The 20406-nt window shown below is 43.5% G+C and overlaps 1 protein-coding gene across 10 annotated transcripts in view; it reads right to left on the bottom strand.

The window, feature by feature from the left end:
- Positions 1–13074, bottom strand: part of CHL1 (cell adhesion molecule L1 like) — a 137462-nt gene extending 124388 nt beyond the window's left edge. For 2 of the 10 annotated variants that reach the window (XM_075762475.1, XM_075762465.1), the window contains exon 1: positions 12575–12679. The gene's annotated coding sequence lies outside the window, so the exon portion shown is untranslated. Of the gene's footprint in view, positions 1–12290; positions 12346–12574; positions 12819–12918 lie in introns of those variants that run through there. The other 8 variants (XM_075762464.1, XM_075762468.1, XM_075762473.1 and 5 more) reach the window with 8 other exon arrangements.
- Positions 13075–20406: the final 7332 nt, after the last annotated feature.

The following is a 20406-nucleotide window of genomic DNA, read 5'->3' as shown; positions in this document are numbered from 1 at the left end:
GGAAGAAGGTCAAATAGTCACTTTAATGATCACACTGGAATTAAGAGATAGCAAATTTAAAATGGGAAAGAAAATCACAATAATTAACTTTGTGAACTCTCTGACACAAAAATGTTATTGATACAAAGGGCATAACGATTAGGAGAATGATTAGATGTTTAAAGTGCTAATAATAATAATACTTTCCCAACCCAGGATAAGAATTTATAAGGGCTATTGATCTCATGTTTCAGGATGGAAGGCAAGCAGTAAGTGCTTGGTAAGAAGAAAAAAAAAAAAAAAAAAAAAAAGAAAAGAAAAATTAAATCTTTCAGGGACACTTTGTTCCTTAATTGTGATAATGAGAGTTCAGGGAAGGAGGGTGGAAGGTGTGGGGTTGGGGTTTTTGATGGTTTGTTTTTTGTTTTTTTTTTTCCCCAGGATGTTGAGTCACCTAGTATTAGTTACTAAGAGAGAGAGGATTCTAAGTTAATTGGATCTTTAATGGGATTGAATAGGGTAATTCCTACCTCTCTGCATCCCTAATGGCTGTCACAATGCCCTGAGTTAAACGCTGAAGTGCTGCTCTGATTTGAGAACAGCTTCTAGGGAATCCTTAGGCAAAGACAATTATTCAGATGTCCATTGAGAAAGAAAACGATCATCAAGGTCAATATACTTCCAACAATTACTGTCCAGTTGGCCAATTGTTACAGGCAGCACAAGCTTCTTGCGTGATTTTTTTTCCACAAGAAAACAGTTTATTACAATTGATCATTCTTAGTTCCAAGGAGAATATTAACATCACAAGCTCGGGTTCCAGTGTCGCCCTGAAAATACCCACACTCTGGCCCAGAAGTCAGAAAACCGCTATTCGGCATTGCTGGCAATGTAAAATGTTTACGGCCATACGAGGCAGAAAGAGTTGACCCAGGCAGAGCTGCAGGTAACTGGGGGCTCCACTTGACCACCAAGAATTTATGTGTAGGTTAAATAGTCCAAAGGAAACACGTTGCCAATTGAAGAGAAATAACCACTCTCTTCAAATCCAAAAATAATACAGGAAACATTGCTAAACAAAGGTAATACCTTTGTGATGGAGTTGTAAAAAATGACATATGCGAGTTATTTCTCTCCACATAACAATTACAGTAGTGTTCTCTACTGTGGACATAGGACAGCGCTTTTGAAAATTTTTCTGCAAAAGTGATTTTCAGTCCTGGCTGAAGAGCTTCCACAATAGCAAAGTGATTTACTCCTCTTTCACTTCCATTATAACTGGAGATCCACAGAAAAAACCAGCAGCAAATTCACCTGGACCATGATCTTGACTGAACCACTGCACTTCCCCACAGAAGACACAATATTACATTTAAATTAATGATAACCTGGTTATTGGGCACTGTGAGCACTTGAAATACAGTATGCTGCTGCTTTGGGAAAAAAAAAAAAAAAAACCACAGTCACTGATCTGGTGAAACTATTTCAAGAGGATGAACACATACACAGACGGTACTCATCAAAAATAGGTTTCCCTGCTGGATTCCCCAAGAATTTTTTTTTAATGGTATAACTATAGGGTTCATGATTTCTTTTAAAACCTGTATATGTAACACCGATGTCAATAAAGTGAAGGGCACACGAGGGAGCACAGTGACAGCTCGCTGCTGAAGAGGTGAATCGTGCCATAGCCCAGGCGACACATGACATGCCCGTCCCTTCCGGGGAGCGTGGCTCGGCTCTCGCGGCGGGATGCAGCCCTCGGCTCCGTCACGGCTAAACAAAGCTGATCGCACTGTCTTCCCTCGCAGCAGCAGCACGGGGAGTCAACAGTGCCAACAGCCCAAACCACAAATGGGAGGTTTCTTCATCATCATTAACAAAGCAGAGAATCCAGAATTGCTGTTTTGACTACAGAACTGATGACTCCAGCTCTGCCAACGCTCAAGGTGTTTCCAATGCCAAAACTCACTTTGCTGAGGCATATGCTCCCATACTCAGAAACAGAAGCTCCTCTCCAGCTGAAATTCCTTCCTTTCCCCTCTCGGTGCTTCTTTTTCTCTTTTCGATGCTTCCCATGTATATTCCTCCTTTTCCTTAACTTCTTCCTTCGATTGCCCTTTCAACGCTCGCAGATTTTAAGGCCTTTGCACCCTTCTGTAGGCCACAGGCTGCTGTGCTTTTCCCTATCGCCTGCAAATCACATCCAGTAACTTGTGTTTGACTGATCATATCACACAAGGTATCCAGTCTCGATTTGAACACATCGTAGTTCATTCCAGTGGTTAATCACAGATAAAAAAATTGTGGTTAATGTCTAATTCAAAATTGTCTGGCTCCAGCTTGCAGCTATTGGATCTTATTATTCTTTTCTCTTCTTGATTAAAAAGCTGGATATGCTTTCCCCATGAAAATACTTGTCCCTGTAATCAAGTCCCCTCTCAATCCTCTTTTTGATGAGCTAAGCAGATTGAGCTCTCTAAATCTCTCACTGCAGGGAATTTTCTCCACTCTTCAAATCAATACTGTGGTTATTTTCTTGATTCTTCAGTTTTGTAAACTCTTTTCTCAGCTGTTGACACCAAAACTGGCCACAGCTTACCAGCATTCTCGCGCAGTCAGCTAAACCCCCTGTGTCAAAGGATCCCACTAGTCCTTCAGCCATAGCATCACGTTGGGAAGGCGTCTTCCTTTCTTCGTCCACTGTGACCCTCTGTGCACTTTCACGGTAACTTCTCAAGGATGCCCTCTTGCAGTGCATAGGTTAAGGCACAGACTGTTGGGAGGACAAGAGAAGAGGCAACATCTTGCCAGCCAGCCAGTCTGCTCCATAAAAATTATTATTTCCACACTACCGATACCGCCTCATCCACAACTTTGGCAGCAGTCATTAATTTTTGTGTCCAGATTATTGCTAGAGATGTTGAACAGTTTCAGGACTAGTTCTCATTCTTGCAGCTCTGCTAGCTAAATCGTAATCCATTAAACAAGACTGCTACTAATACTACATATGGGTTTGGTTGGTTGGTTTTAACTGAGATTTTGTGAGATACCAAATCTAACACCTAGAAAACTCTGCCTCAATTGTTAGTTACCCGCATCTATCAAACCTGTAACCCCATCAGGAATGGGCTCCCTTTTCAGAAAGCCATAGTGGTCGGCCTGAATTATCTCTCTATTCTTTAACTCTATATTAATTCGGTCCTCTATCAATTCATCCATTATTTTTCTGGGATTGGTGCCAAGCTCTCCAGACAATCATCCCCTGCCTTCTTCTGCTTTCTCTCTTTGTACACGGGCTCCACCGGTATTCTCGCAGTACACCAAGACACGTGGGATAATGGACCCAAAAGTACTTTGCCATCCTTGCATGATATATCACCCTATCTTTTCCAAAGATACTAACCAAGACTTTTTCCAATAGACATTTTATCCCTTTGATCAGTCTCGCCTCTCCCTCCCACCACCGCTTCTGTCCACCCACCCCAGTTAATCTGTGGCACAGGTACGGAGATGCCAAATCCAGCCGCTGAGAACAACACAGACCACAAAGGCTATCACCACAGCCTGCTCACGAAAGCTGTTTCAGAAACCTTGGTGTTAGGTTTTAGCTGTAAAATTTGATTTTTAGGAGAATTCAGCTTTGGTCTGTCTGTATGATATTAACTCAGTGAGAACTTATTCCGGGGATGTCTGTTTCATCACCCCACAGCATCCTTTAGAGTCCCCGTTCGAGAAGCACATTTAGTACCACACGCTAATTGAACTTGAACGCCAGCCCAGCGGCGGGTGATCCTAAGTGGACTGGACACTGTCTCCTCTCAAAGGTGCGCTGCAAATTGCCAGATTAGCACCGCACAACCCTAATGCGATCAAGCATTTGGAATATAAGCTGTCTTACATTATTTACCTGTAGCAAAGTTACAGTTCAATTCTTGAAGTAATATCTCATTCAAGCAGAACAAAGGAAAAAAGTATGCAAATGAGTGAATTTAAATTCACTTAATTTAAAGGCCTTAAACTTTTAGGGGTGCATTCCTTCTCTGGGGACCTTTGGGTTTGGGGATTATAAAATACATAAAGCTATAAATGGTTAAATGGATTGCCATTGCCTAAGCTTCAAAAGTTTGCATACGTTACCCTTTTCAGTGAGTGCATTATATAATTAACACTCCAAATATATAGTGCTCCCACCTATATCCTATCCTATGCAAGGACAACAAAATTTGGTCTAACCACCACCCAGTACAAGAGGCTTTGTGTACAGACAAGCTTAGCATACATTTTGGAGGGTGACAGCGGAAGAGGTTTGGACGCATGGTTTGTATGAATGCTGCTTCTCTGCTGAATACAAAGATTATTCCAATTTTTTTTTTTTGTGATACACATGATAAGATTTGTGAATAGCCCTTGATGTTTGTTGCCTGTTGGGTTTTTTGGTGGGGTTTTTTTTGTTTGTTTTGGTGGTTTGGGGTTTTTTTTTTTAAACAAATACTGAGGCATATTTCTTATGCATTAAAGATGAAATTTTCATCTTGCTATGCAGTTGGAATTATGTGAGGTTTCACTGCACAGTGATGTCTGACAGGGGGAATGGCTGACAGTGAAAATTTGCTGCACTGGCAGGATAATTGGGTACAACGCTCTGAAAGGCAGGATCCTGCACACGTGCAAATTAATGGGAGAAACTTCCTTTTCTGTAGGGGCTGCACAGCCAGACCAGCTGTATTACATTCTGGTGCCACCACACTTACTGCACTTTACTAAAGCTCTGTGCCATAATAGAGCCCAAACAGTTCTCAATTATCAGCAGTTCCCTGGGACGTAACGTGATGCTGAAAAGGCGAGTCCAAGTGTTTCCCAGCAGGTAGGCGCTGTCTGGGCAGGTTTTAACCAAAAAGCACCTGCCAGCAGGGTGGGCAAAAATCACCGGTTGAGGGCTGCACGGCCACGGACAGCAGGGATGCTGCAATTCGATACGATAATCGGAGATAATAAAAATCCCAGATTTAGGTGAAAGCCCAAGTCAAACGTCGTACAGTCAATAACAGAAAGGTGCATTTGTCATGCAGGTAGTAAACCCTGAGCAATTACTGCGGATTTCAGTGGTAGCCCTGTAAATTTAATGAAGTAGGCATGCCTTAGCTTTGTACAGCTGGGACACTCCTTTAATCACTGCTGCTCTATAGCTTACAGGACGACATCTGTAATTTGTATGACTCAGAAAACAGGAATATTCATTACTGTTTCCTGGTTATCTGTTTCCAGTCAAAATATGATACAAGAATACGCCACTTGATAGGAGCCACCGTCATAAAGCTCCTAACACACCTGTCTGCGGCGAGCCGTGCGCGCAGCCTGTTACGGCGGGCTTACCGACGGACACGGCGAGCCCGTGTGGACGTTGGGCACGATTCTCCAGAAGCCCAGATGGCGTAAGTCAGTGTAACTCAATCATCCTCAGCTGAACCACAGTAATTTGTATCAGTCGGGGACCTGAGCCATTATGCCTATTTCTCAAACTGGTTAGGTTGTAAATTAGATTTTTATCACTCTTGGGACAAAAACCTGACTCTGCTGAGGTCAGTGGGAGTTTGACCATCTATTTCAGTGGCGCCATGACTTCACCGGTGGTTTTCATGTGCAATATTAATCCTGAAAGTCACCGCAGTCTATCATCGGGTTTATTATTTTCCCAAAAATACAATAAAATAAAAATCTTCCATCAGTACTTCCAGATACAAGTAGTTCAGTTCTGTGTTATTTTCTTCTGCTCAAATGCAATATAAAGGAATAATTATCTCAAAGTATTTTGGATTCTAATTACCAAGATAGCTACAGTTTTGGTCGATGCTTCAGCAGAACTCACACAAAGCAAGTACTGAATACAAGCTATTCGGCTGTAAAACTGTCTCCTGACCAAGGTGATCAGATGGACCCTTCTCTGACTCATATGCAGGTCAAAATAGAAATCCTCTAAAATCTATTGCCTACGATGAAATTTTAGTAAAACAAAGTCATTGGTGGAATAATATGAAAGAATAACCTGTGAAAAATCAAGCCTGGGGCCCTTACCCAGTAATGTACCAATTTTAGTTAACAAGTTCACTGAAATCAGCAAGGATATTCTGGTTTGAAGCATTTAGCCCATGAAGAAGCAAACCCAACAAATTCAGCAGACAGACACGGGTGCAAGCGTGCACACAGACCTGCATCAGCCAACACAAACCGCCCCGGTACCAGAGAGGGAAGGATTTTAGTGATGTGACAGACAGACCATGCTGGGCTATGAGAACACTCTTGAAGAAATTTGTAGATGCTTCAAAATCTACAGACAATCTTTTATATACTCTGATTTCAGTGAACTGAAAAAAAAAATAAAAATAAAATAATGATGTATTCTGTGAATACATCTGGAAAAAAAAAAAAAGCCATTGAGTTAATCATCACTGTTAGCTGAAAGCATTGTTATGCTATTTTCTAAGAGAAAAATTCTGCCCTGGAATAATAATTTTACTTTTCCTATAAGCAGAGCAATCTTTCATCAAGACTAATTTTATTTCAAGCACTGGGGATACAGCAATGGCACCAGCCATTTTTTACTGAAACGTTGTTCCAGGTTTCCATCAGTTTTAATACTGCAGTACGCACGACACAACTGAACGATGCATTTTTCAAACATACTTTAAAGCTGTGGGAACACACCCCTTAAAGGCAGTCCTCTCTTCCTTTCAAGTGCCACACAAGCACAGCAGGCAGCATTCAAAGCCACCTCTTTGGTATCAGCCAGCGGGAAAGGCTGACAGGGAATTGGTTGTGTCACACTCGAAAAGTCACCAAAGGAGACAGGCTGAAAGGTGGGTGGGCCTGATTCTGCAATTTATTTTTCCCTGTTCCTCTTAGGAGATTACCGCCTAGCCAGCTAACTTCAGCCGGGAGGCTGTCCTGGATAGCCACTGCCAACCTTTCACAGTCGTCTCTAGGGTGTCCCAAAAAATGGAAACACTCGAAATGAGATTTTTAAAAGTACTAAAGTCATCTGATTAAACTATATTGAAAGGTAGGAGGACTTTGGCTTACTGAAGTATTTAGACACACTTCTTCGAACCTGGAGTCCTGTGCTTTCACTACTTGGCTGATTTAAACGTTCTGTTCACGAGGACCAGCCATCACAGACCCCTTCACATGGGTTCATCCCACCTTTAAAGTTACAGCCCTGTCCACCTCCAAAGGTGGACCAGCAGCCACAAGCACTTGTGAGCGCACAACCCACGGGCTGCCTTCCACGCTCCCACGAGGATGAGGAGGCGGCGGCGGCGAGTGCAACAGGAGCATCCCCGGGCAGGGGAGAGCAGCGTAGGTGGGCTCCAGGCTGACGTCCAAGAGCGTTCACAGAGCGATGCGAAGGCTCCCGGTGCACATCCTGCTGCTGCACTGGGACAGCCCAGGGGAAAACAAAGTCCTCAGCAGATACGCAAGGTTCTCCACCTCCTTGATTACAAACATGGGGAGGATGAAATGGGGACCCTACGAGAAGCTCTGGTTTGGCCCCAGTGAAAGCGGCTGTTTGGAGGTCACCTGTCGGGAGCTCGGCACGGGGCTGTCCCCGAGGCAGCTCAGCCTGACCGACAGACCGGCTATTACAGACACAGCCAGACCAGGAACCATCTGTTAAAAACATCCTCGAAAGCTTCACTCTCACAGAAACAACCCTGCCCAGGCTCGACCGTCAGCTCCTTCTTCCCCAGCTGCTCAGGCCTGGATCCAGACATCTCTGTCTCTTTTGTGCAGGACAACAGGAGTAAAGATGAGGATGAAGCCAAGCAGGCTCATCCCTGTCGTCCCCAATCTCCCTTCACCCTCCTTAACCTGAGTCATATCCCCCCCCCCCCCAATTTAATTCCATCTTGTTGCTGACTCAGCAAAAGGAGAAAAACACCTGAAAAGTGAAATTGGCCATTTTCTTGATAAACGGAGAAAAGAGAGGGCTAGTGAGGGTCAAAAGAAATTATTAAGACTTAAAAGCCCTAATGAAGAAAGCAACATAAATCTTATCCTTCTTTCATAGAAAAAAAAAACCAAACACAGCAACCTGGAGGTCACACTCAAAACAACTAACACTAGTTCAGCTGTAACAATAAACACTAATTTTAATGATGAACTGTTTTCCATCTGCATTTTTTTTTGAGTTTTATACACTCAGGTGTAATGAAGGAAGAAGGAAACATCTGCTAGGGAATGCTGCAGCCTCAGAAAATAACACATCACAAGAGCCGTCACAGCTCCACACCATGCGTTTCATACGGGGTGCGCGGACACGCGGGGAGGAGAAAGCCAAGACGCCAAATATTACCTTGTACCTTCATCTATTTGTAATACAGAGGCAATCACTACGATGGCAAGCGCTAATCAGCATTTGGGTATGCAAATGCACTTATGGAAATAAATGCATAAAACAGACACAAGGAGAGTAGCTACGGGGGGAAAAAAAAAACCAAACACAGCAACCTTGAGTTTTGGGCATTGACTTTGTTACATAGAAACAACAGAAAAAACCCCAAACCCACAACAAATTCAAAGCAGCTCATATGTACCTAAACCTTTACCCAAGTCTGTCTAAGCCTAGAAAGGCAATTACAAGTACACAGATTATGAACTGTCATAATCTTAGCCTACGAATATTGACAATGAGCTGAGATTTGGTTCCCGGTGGTCCAAACATGGCAGCAGTTATTATAGGCACTGCTACAACATCCCCTTCTAGTACAATACGCCAGTAAATCACGCAGTACCCAAGCTTTTTGTCTAGGAAAGACTAGAAATACCTGGATTCTTTCTTCTCACCAAGAGGGAGGAAGAAATCTTCCAGGATGCCAACTACTATCTAAGTAAAATAAATGCCATGGCAGCCTGCAGTTCTCCTAGCCCTAGTGTGTTTTTTCTTCGTTACAATTTTAGAAGGAAAAGGATATGTCTGTATTAGCAAGTAGCAGAGCTCAAAAGGGCAGAGATAAGTAGAGCAAAACGGTGCCAGGAACCCCAAATCCACCCACACGCATTGCAAAGGCTTCGCTTCAGCTCTCGTCAGGAGTCCACGGATGAAAAACCCATTAGCAGCTGAAGCGCACAAAGTAAACTCCTGAAACAGATATTCTGGCTTAGGTTCATCTGAAATGAATCCGCTTTGCGTGGTCTCCCCGTAACGCAAACCAAAGCACTGGAAGTGGGGAGGGAACGACGGCACAATTCCCTTCCAAGGTGCACTCCAGAACTAAGACGTCAGCGTACACGGACCAAGGGTAACAGTAAAGAGTTCACTGGCACAAAACCATCGTTCAGCATATATGAACGGAATGCAGGATGCCACAGGCTGGTTAAAGCCGATATTGGTACTTTGCGTATATATAACCACCATAACATTTATCTTCCTTCTGCTCTTTGAGTACTAAATCTGTTCTTTCCTTACACAAATCAGATCTGTTAAGAAACCAATGTCTTCTGCGAGGACAGCTTCGGAGAGATGTCCAGCCATACGGGCTATCGGATGGGCCAGACGGCCCCGACGTGATCCAGACAACGCTCAAACCCCACGTTCCATGTTGCAATTCATTTACTCATAATGGAGCGTCGGGTAATGCCACAAGCCCTTGTAGGATCTCACATCTCCAGACAGCACGAGGGGAACTGTTCAAATAGCAGTTGGTAGGTGACTGTCTTTGTTAAGACTGACTTGCCCCACTAATGATTTTGATTTTTGAACAGAAGTCTAACTGAGAAAGGACAATTGAAGCTTGTTATAAAACACTGAGCACATCACCACCAGAATATGGTTTACTGAGGCACCAATTTCAATTATACATAATCAAAGGTTGTAAGGTGGGCTTTGTGCTAGCAAAAAAAAAAAAAAAATCTTTAACAAAACAGAATTTCTACTTTACTGGACAACTATACCAAAAGAAATTGTGGCATCTTGGTGGGTTGCTAAGCAACCAAGAGCTCCAGTGTCACTTGTTTGTGATCAATTCAAGTCATTCATCAGGCTCTGAAGCACCAGCTCAGGAATTCCAACAAATCTGCGCCTTGGGAAAGCCACCGGGACTTCCTGCCACACAATAACACTTTCTTTCCTCCAAGATAAACTTTGTAGATGTTCTTTTGATCTGTATGATATGTTAATTCATTATTCTTAACATACTACTAATGGGAAAAGCTATAATTAACTAACTACAGCATTGTAAGCATGCAAGATAAACTGAAATAATTAGTAGTGTTTAAAGTAGTCCCTGTCCTCTCCCACTGGGGAAAGAAATGGATCCTTCCTTATCACAGAAGCAACTGTCCAGAACATCCTTTTATGTAATGTATAGCTATCTTTTTTAAAAAAAAAAAAAAAATTATTCTTCCTTCCAAATATAAATGACAAAGTATATCTTTATTGGCAAACAAGATGGCTACAATTCAAGCTACTCAAGGTACACATAAATGTTGTGAATAATGTAATCTTTCATTTAAATGAAGGCTTATCTGCTGGGTTTCTTGGAATAAAGAAGTGGACTGTTGTATTTTCATTCATTAAGTTTAATTACTGGAGTAACACATGCTAAATGTCCATAATAATTACATTCACTCACATTGAGAGCGAGTTAAATGTAATCAAAGAATATTGTACTGAAGTACAGTCTATTTCAGCTTCAGAGTTCATTTTACTCCTATTTTGATAAAAATCAACAATAAATTGCAAGAGTTTAGAGAACAAACTGCTTTAAAAGCTGTGTGTTGCATATGGCAAAACTACAACTCTTGGATTGCTGACAGGTGTTTTTTACTAGAGAGATTTACTGATACTTTCACAGATATTGGGCAATATTCCTGAAGGAACTCCATTACCTCCTGCAAACCTTGGTATCTTATCTATTGCATCTTATTTTAATGTAACATAGTCTGGTCTCGTAGCTCTTCTGTAAGCCAAACTCGACTGACAGCAGATGTGCGGTCTAAGTAAGCACTGCAGAAAATGGCTAATGAGAATTTTCTAATTTTTGAATGACCCATTGGAGAGGTGGTTTTTGGTTGGGTTTTTGTGGGGTTTTTTTTTAAAGACAAAGAAAATTCATTACTTTTCAAGCAACAGAAAAGTGGTAACACAGCAGTAGTCATGCACTCTAATATTTAGCGTCAATAAAAGCCAAGCAGAGGATCGCGGGAAGCAATGGGCGAAGGATCACGTGCACAGCTCCCACACGGCAACGTCACACGTGTTCACAAATGGGCAAAAATTACATATTCATTTTAAGGTGCAGGTTTCTCCTCATCTCCTTTCCTCAGACCTGTAACTAAACTAATGATATTTATTATTATTTTGCTTATAGAACAGTATTTGGGAGAGCTACATAACACGTATTTAACTCAGTCACATCAAATGAACCCTTGACAATCAAACAAAAATACCACCTGTCAAGTCTCTGGTGAAATTTTCCAAAACATGTTTCAAGCAAAACTATTCCTAGATAGTGCTAAGAATTCATTTACTCACTTTACATCTGTTGGGTTATGGTTGAATGCCTGTATGTTATCCAATGTATCATAGCTTAGCTCCTTTCTACCCAAAAATAAGAAGCAAAGTAACATCGTCATGGAAAGGATAGATGAAAGGTCTGTTTACATTTACTGTGCCTATTAGAAAACAGAATCTTCTTGCATTACAAAAACCTAAACCAAGCTGAGACTACTGATGCTCTGATTGTGCACCACAAATTAATAACACACAGCACACGACACTGAGGTTTAAAGATTCTTACAGCTCTCCTGGAGTGCCACACAATCACATCACTTCCTCCAAAAAAACCAAAACCCAACAACTGGGGACATTTGTAATTATTTAGGTATTGCAGGGGAAAAAAAGAAAAAAAAAGATAAAAACACTCTCCAAAATCATTAGAAAGGAAAGGAGAAACAAGTGTTTGCCACAGATGCGTGACATCCGGGCTTGCAAACTTGAACCCACCTAAACCAACGGGAGGCTGAGCCCGCCATCCCCCAGCCAAGACCACCGCGACCACACGTTTGCCCCCCCCCGGCCCCCCCCACCCTCCCCACCCCCGGCCGCCCTCACCCGCCGCCCCCCGCAGGGATCCGCACCCTCCGGCGAACTTTCCCCGGGCAGCGGCTCCTCCCGAGCCCGGGACCCGCTCCCGAGCAGGGGGCAGCCCTGACACCCGGCGGTGGGGAAGGGGGGGGGGGGGGGGGGCCGGGACCTGCTCCGCGGGGACCCCCCCAGCTTCCCCCGGCGCTGCGCCCCGAGCCGCGGGCACCTGCTCGCCCCTCCGCGGGGCTGAGCCCGGCTCCGCTTCCCCATCGCTTTGCAGGGCGAAGCCGTGCGGGACCAGGTGCGGTACCGGGAGGAGGAAAAAGAGATTAAAAAAAATAAAATAATTAAAAAATTAAAGAGGCTTTTGGTAGAAAGGCAGGGCGAGCGGAAGCGGCGGCCGGGGCAGCCCCGCGGCTGGACACCCGCGGTCCCAGCGCGCTGCACCACCCGGCAGCCCCGAAAGGGGACGGGACCGGCCCTGACCCCCCCGCTCCCCCCCGGCGTTACCTTCAGCCCGGCGCGGGCAGAGCCGGCAGCGAGGGGACGGCCGGACCTGCAGGTCGCAGCGGCGGCGTCTCCGCAGCCCCGTCCCGGGTCTCCAAATTAATCGCTCCACCCCCCGAGGAAAAAAAAAAAAAAAAAAAAAAAGCCCAACCACCCCAGCCCCGCTACACACCCACGAGAAGGAAGAGGGGTCCCTCCGTGACTGGCATCACTATCTCCTCCGGCAGAGCTTGCAGGGAGCCATAGCAACGAGCCCCCGCACCTCCCCAAACCGCTGCCCGCCTCGCCCGGGGGGCCGAACCGCCCCCGGCCCCGGCCCGGCCCCGGCCCCGCTCGGCGGCTCCCACCTGCCCGATCCGACGCCCCCCTCGGCCAGAGCCGGGAGCCAGCGGCGCCTCCGCCCCGCCGCGCTTCTCCGGGCGGCACCTGGGGATGGCGGGGACGGAGAGAGGGAGGGAGAGAGGGAGGGAGAGAGGAGCTGAGCCCCGGCCCCGGCCCGGCCCGGCCCGCTCGCACCTCCCCTGCCCGCCTCCCGCCCGGGGGGGCCGCGCCGCCACCTCCCGCCCGGCAACGGGAGCGGCCCCGCAGGCCGGGGCAGGGCGGCAGGTGCGGGGGACACGGAGCTCCCAGCCGAGAGAGCCGGGGCCGGGGAGGGGATGAAGAAATGGCCGGACCGGGGGGAACTCCCCCCCCGCAAGACCCTCTGCAGCTCTCACTTCGTGAGAGGTGGGGGCCTCCAGATCTGGCCACGGAGGGAACAGGCGCTGTCGGGGAACCGGCCAGTCCCCCCGGCCCCAATTTACCCCTCTGTCGGGGGGCAGAAGTGTCTTTTTCCTTTTTTTTTTTATTTTCCAGAGGAAAGGGTGAGAAGTCAGAAAACCTGAGATGGGGACAATCCTCCCCACCCCGTCCGCCTCTGTGCTGTCCCTTGCTAACAGCCCATGCGTTCATCATTGCAACATCTAATGCTTTATATATTCAAACCTTTGAAAATCTTTCTTTTCCTCATTTTTTGTGAATGCCCCTCTTCTTAATTTTTGATGCACGTGCTCTACAGCGCACAGATCAGTTTGTGTGCACGCTTGACCACTCGGACTTTCTGCCTGTACGGTTTACTTCTGCAATCCCTTTGTGGAACGGGCTAAATTTTTAAGTGTTTCGTGAAGACAGTCGTCACAAATCTGCCAGTCATTTTCTTAAGCACTCCATCCAGAGACGCTGTGTGGAGGTGGTGGAGGTCAGACGTAATCATTCTCACGAGGGCTCGGACTTCTCAGACCATTTTCTGTCTCACTGCTGACCTTTGGGTGTTTTTCTTTTCTCTGAGCTTTGTCTAATGCATTGAACAATAATCATAAAGAAACATTCACGGGCATTAAACCATAAAACCACCCTACCGAATCACAGTTAGCACTCATGGGGATTATTATCATTCGGGTTAAAGATTTTTCGGACAGTAGCAATCAGAATTTGTTGACGTACTGGCAAACTTGTGTTGTTCATCTTCAGCAGAATTAGGTAGGGGAGCTTACATTTTGAACAGGAAATAAATAAACAAATTTAAAGAAAGGTATTACGAACTAAAGAGTAGTAAAAGAAAAAAATCTGAAAACTAGTAGGGAAAAGGGTAGAATTATTTAATATACTTGTTCTGTGTTAAGAAAGCAAATGCTCTGTTAAAGTAATGTTACGCTTGATATTTCAGTCGTGCAAAGTCAGGCAATTAGTAGATAAAATTTTCATATTAAACTACGTTTAAGTCAACTTGTGCCAATATAAATGCCAAACTTCTCACCAAATGTATGGAGAAAAGCTTCTATTATGTAAGGAAAGTGTGCTGTGGTTGCTTAGAAAGCTCTGACGTCGGGCAGGGGGATTTCTGTGCAGCGGAGGCCCAGCCCAGAGCACACAGAAGGGACCGGGACTGCTCCCTTTGAATCCCACTCGCACAGCCACATCCTGAATTGACTTACTGTTTCGTCCAAAGACAGTCAAATGCTATATTTACAGCACATTGCTTTCCAAAGCAACCAACAGCTAAGCAACAGGGCTGTGCCCCCGTGCAGCGGAAACCTCTGAAAATAAATGGAAAAGGAGACAGCTGCAGAGGAATGTCTCAAACGTGTCAGGGCTGCCGACGTATTGAAAAGCCGTTTGACCCAGTATAAACGTGGCCGTAGGATATTCAGTCAAAACCCAGAGATGACTGGAGATTTACTGAAGCCTTGGCAAAAACTGAAGACACCGAGGCTGGGAAGCTGTGTCCTGCTCGTCTGGGAGCCGAGATAACAGAGCTGGCATTGCCCCTCCTGCCATTGCCGAGAGGATGAAAAACGGGGGGCAACGACTCTTGCCCGTTTCTGCCCAATACTACCCTCCTCCCGGGATGCCTCAGCAGTGCCAGGAGTTTCCAGGTTGATTTCTGCAGGGCTCTGCCATGAAGAAGAGAGACAACAATTTAATTACCTCCAGTGACGGCTCGAGGCGGGACTGCTGCCAAAGTCAACTTCCTCGGCTGCCCACACCTACGCGGCCCCATCCACTACCCAGATAGGCTGTGCCGCGAACAGAGAGGAGCTGGGCTTGAAAAATGAAACTTTCATTTCCCTGCCTAGCTGGCCCAACTTTCAGATTCTCTCTGGCAACATGATTTCACTAAGATCTTCTCACAGTTTCAGGTTTTGGCCCGTAATATGGAAACTGTTAAATTATTTTAATTTTTTGACACGGTATCATGCAAATAGTTTTCCTTCCACTAGGAAGTCAGCTGATGGAAAAGTCAAAGCTTACCAAAGCTTTGTCAGCTTACCAAAAACCGCTCCACGCTTCCAAAATAAAATGTGTCCACGTTCATAATAAGACACGGCACTAATCACATCTATTTTTGAGACTAGGGTTTGCCTTAGGTAAAGTGTAAATAGACATAATCCACTGTGTTTCAGATTTTAGTGGGTAATGAAAAAGGGCAAATGTCACAGCACTTAAGTCTGCACAGAACAAAAATAAAGACAGAGGAGCACAGTTCGGTCCTCTCCGTGTCTCCACAGAACTGCTCTTTATTTTGGAATTTCCTGCTGAAAATCAAGGAGCCTTTTCATCAAACCCGCTACTTGATGTGAGATGAGAGCACAACACTGCTGGAAACATTGGAAAAATTCGTTAAATCTCTCTAGGCTGGTAGCGATGACATATTTAAAATACATAATATTGTCTCAAATCAAGTCTGAGAAAAAAAACCTCAGAACATTTATCTGGGGAATTGCCTAAAGAAATCAGGAGGAATACAGGGTGTGTTTGTGCCTATTGGAACTTTAACTTGTTACCCGATTCGCTGAATGTGCTCCCTCAAGAAACACCTACCATTTTAAAATCAGTTCCAGAGTCTGATGGGAGGCTCAGAAGATTTCCAATCTTACTGTAAATGCCATTTAAGATACATGAAACACTCGGGACAAAAGAACAGATTGGCTACATTTTCTTTAGAGAAAATTCATTTTGCTTGTAATTGCCAGAACATATCCCACCACCACAGCTCGTTAATAACAATGATGTCATTTTTTGAATAGGTAGATATGCAAAAATGTGAATGTATTTGAATATCAAGAGCCACAATGGTTTTGGTTTTTTTTTTTTTTATTATTTTTAAAGAATAAGTTTCTGGGAATCTCTTTCAGTCCTGGACAAATTAAATGGCTAAAATAATTGACATCATGACAGCTAGCATTTTTTCCATGTCAAAATTTGTGTTGGAAATTGTGTCCTGCTGCAACATTTCACAGTATTTTCATTATCTTTGGGATTTTAAGAATATTTAAATTATACCAGCTGAGATGTATATTGAGAAGCACAAAGCTGCATTAGAAACTTTCAGCTCACAAGGAAAGATTGTAACTGTAAAGGGATAAACCTAGATGAGAGACAGAGTGATGCATATCGCACTAATGGTTTATTAAACATGTATCTGAGTATACATCATCAATGCTTAGCTATGGGATGTTGAAAGTTAGACGGGTCTTGACCAGAGCAGGGAAGCTACAGACATGCTAGAAAATTCTCATCTATTCCTTCATAATGACAATACAGGAAAAATCCACGTGATCAAAGGACAGCAAATTTAAATTTAATTAAAGGAACTACCACTTTTCGCAGTTCGAATCAATCCCAGGAATTTAGGCGTTGAAGAACCTGGAGTGAAATGTTGGGATTTTTTCCTTAATATAATTTTTTAAAGGCTGGATAATTTTATGACTGCTAATAACATTTGTAACTATGCAAGCTAAGATAATAACAATGGTAATCAAATCTCATGCCTCAGGGCATAAATTGATTGCTTGAAGGGACTATGGAGGTTTTACTTTTTTTCCCCACTACTGAGTACATGATTTCACAACTGAGTAAGTGCATTACAAGGGGAGGGTTTGCTACTTGCGCTAGACAATTGATCTAATCCGTAATAACAAATACGACACCAAAAAATACAGCGAGCTGCCTATCTGCTTTGCAAACACTAATAGATTTAGGATCAAATTCAGTGAAATATTTGGTTCTATTTTCTAGTTACTTTCCTACAGTTCTTTTCAAAGAAGGCAGTAAGGTCTAGACTTCAAAAACCAAACAAAAACAACCCCCAAACAACCCAACAAAACTTAGGGGCAAGAAGCTCACAACAAATTGTAAAGACTGAAGTTAGGCAAGTGGGTTCCTCCATGGTTAGGTTCAGATCCAAAGATTAGGATGAAAACCAACCAATTCATACAGTATCAAGTCACCACCAAGGCTGACCCATGAATCTCCTACAGGTGGCTTGTGAGAACTTGCTTTTGAAGACAACCATGTATTTCCATTAAAAAAGAGGCCATGGTCTCTCTTCTTTGAAAAAAAGACACAGCAAGAGATGAGAGAGCTCACCCTGGAGATGGGGGATTTAGGTTTAATTCCCAGCTGTACCAGAAAGCTCCACACAGATTTGCACTCTGCTCCAGGACAGATAGACTGAGTTCTGTAGAACATATTTCATCAAGCAGAAAACAAGTAAAGATTCACTGGACCCAACCCGGAGTAAAACTGAGCCTCACCTTTGTTAGGACATTTGTGGAAGGCAGGCTCGAGCTCCGGTGGTGCCACAACTCACTATTCAGGCTTTTTCATTCAAGCATTCACTAAAGAGCCAAGAACCTGTCTAGAGAGTTTATTTCTGAATAATATAATATAGTATAAATATCTTTGTAATTTATCATATTTGATGTCATTACTTGTTAAGTGAGACTTTTATCATTCCAGGTTTTAGGTTTGGGTTGGTTCTTGCACTGTGCAGTAGTGACATTCCCAGGTACAACACTTCACAGCAGGACTCCACAGCACAGGTTTCAAGTACATACATTTATTGAAAGTACAGATCTGGCACGTCAGTCTAGTTGGCCACTCCACCGTAGACACCTTCTCCTTTGGTAGTTATCTAGTTGGTGTGTACCAGTTTCTGGGATGAAGTTAGGAACTGTAGGTCAAGCAGCAAGGCTGTTCCTGAATGGCAGACCTGTGCACACCCAGTCATCCACCACACAACGAGACAAGTTCATGTATAATGAAAAGCAAGTACCATGCTCACAAAAAATGCTATCTGAAAATGTATCTTTGGTCTCTGCGCAGAGCTGGCACGAAGCCCAGAAAGAGCAAGCCACAATATTTAGAGAAATGGAATCATGACTCACATCGGGACAATGGCATTGATCTCATTCTTCTGTGGAGGAGATTAAAGAGGCCTAGGAATAAAGATTTTCTATTTCCTGAACAATAACTGTTAGTCACTGGACAAAACATCAGCAACAAGGTCCCCACGGTTGTTCTTATCCTTGCCTAGTGCGGAGGTGGGATATGTAGAACGAAGCCTCTGCCTGGGTAACCCATGAACACAGGCAAGCTTTTCCAGTGATGTAGACGAGACCTATTGCTCACCAACTGAATAAATTGTGTTCATTTTGCTTTCTGTCAAGGCCATTTGGCATAATTTGCACAAAATGTCTACTGCCAAACCCCTACATTGATACAACACAACCTGATTATCTATATTCCCCTATACAGAAATAAACCCCAAGTATTTTAAAGAAATGGTTTGTGCACATTTTTCCATTGAGAGTCAAACCCATTTCAAGTATAATAACAGGTAACATTTACAGAATTAATAAAGCTACCCTTGAAACTGAGCAGTCACAGTTATGAACATAAACAGCTAATTCAGAATTACCAGGGACCCCCCTCCCAAGTTCTGCAGGCACAGGAACAAGATGATTACTGAGGCGTTCATTTGGTTTTCATGAGAAAAGAAGAAATGAAACTCATCTTCTAAGACAGGGACAAACAGTGGTCTTGGCTAATGCTATCGTTTGTATTCTCCCATTTTTTACGTCCATCTAGTGAACTGATTTTATTAAAATAACCTACATTAAAGTCCAAATCAAAAACAAAACACTAGATGGGTTGCTGCTGAACCATTTGGTGCTCCCTGCATCCTTTTACCAATTTAATCTGACTGGTGGGTTGCAGGGTGTTCAATAGGTCACCTGCATCAGGAATTTCAGTCCAGACAATTTGCTTCTAAATATTACATTGTATGATACACATTTTCCAATTACATTTCAGACTGCTTTTAAATTCTACCAGACAGACAAAGTTATATGAAGAACAGAAGGCATAGGAAACAACAGCATACAAATAACTGAATATTAAAACATTTTTTTTTGCACAGTCAAGCTATCAGCAGTTATACAAAATCATTAATGCAAGCAGGGAAGCAATAGCGTGATCACCAACAAAATATTTCTTTTTAAAATATTGGCAATTCTCATGTAACAGAGTACATAAATGATTTATCCCTCTTCAATGTCTTTCAGACAAGACATTCATGGAAAAAAAAAACATAGTACCGTGAATATCAGATACAGTAATTGGGAGAACACTCTTTAAAAACAAGCATACTTCTGTCTTACCCTTCAACCATATATATATATACACATACTATTATATATATATGTAAAATATATATGTATAAATTGATGTTATGGAGATCCAGGAAATTTTATTAAAAATAATCATCACTCAGTAAATACTGGAAATACTGTCACAAGGCCGAGGTGATGAGTATGAGTCAAAAATTACATTCTTACAAGAATGAAATGAAGGACTCCCTTTAAAGTCTGGGGATTACCAAAATGGTCAGAATTATGCTTGCAAGGTGTTTTAGTAATAAAACCTAATAGTTTTAAGAGACCGCGCAGGCAATGCTTAGCATTTTTTTCAGTATCTAAATTAAAAGGATAAATACTTCTGAAAGTTTCAAGTCAAAACTAACAGTACCTGGAGGTCCGTGGTGCAGGGCGACTTAACCGTTTGGCGAGCTGGCTGTAAGCAAGCAGTACACTTTTCCAGAACAGCCCGTGAACGCAACGTGGTGGAGCAAGGAACAAGGAACGCAAGCCATAGAATTAGGATCCCTATGGAGAACCTATACCCTGAGAGGGACGTAAGTCTGAGAGGGATTTAAGAACCATAGGTTGAAACTTATCTATTTGGAGGGCTACAGAATCTATAGCTGTATAAACAGGGGATATTAAGTAGGTATAAAAAGTCCCTATTGCTTTTCTGGTTTGTGCTGGTACGTATTTTGGAATTAAAGTGTCTAGTTCTGCCATCTGCAGCTCAGGATGGATAGCAAACTACTTGTTAGGATTCAGAAAGAAGGCAGGCAAACAACTGCAGCACTGGAAAGTACGTCTTGTAGTGATCAATGGGAATTCAAGTAGCGTGTTAAGAGGTGATTAGATCCCAGTCTGTGGTGCCAG

This window comes from Balearica regulorum, chromosome 10 (assembly GCF_011004875.1).
Source record: "Balearica regulorum gibbericeps isolate bBalReg1 chromosome 10, bBalReg1.pri, whole genome shotgun sequence".
NCBI lineage: Eukaryota > Metazoa > Chordata > Aves > Gruiformes > Gruidae > Balearica > Balearica regulorum.
This window is presented reverse-complemented; position numbering and strand designations above follow the sequence as displayed.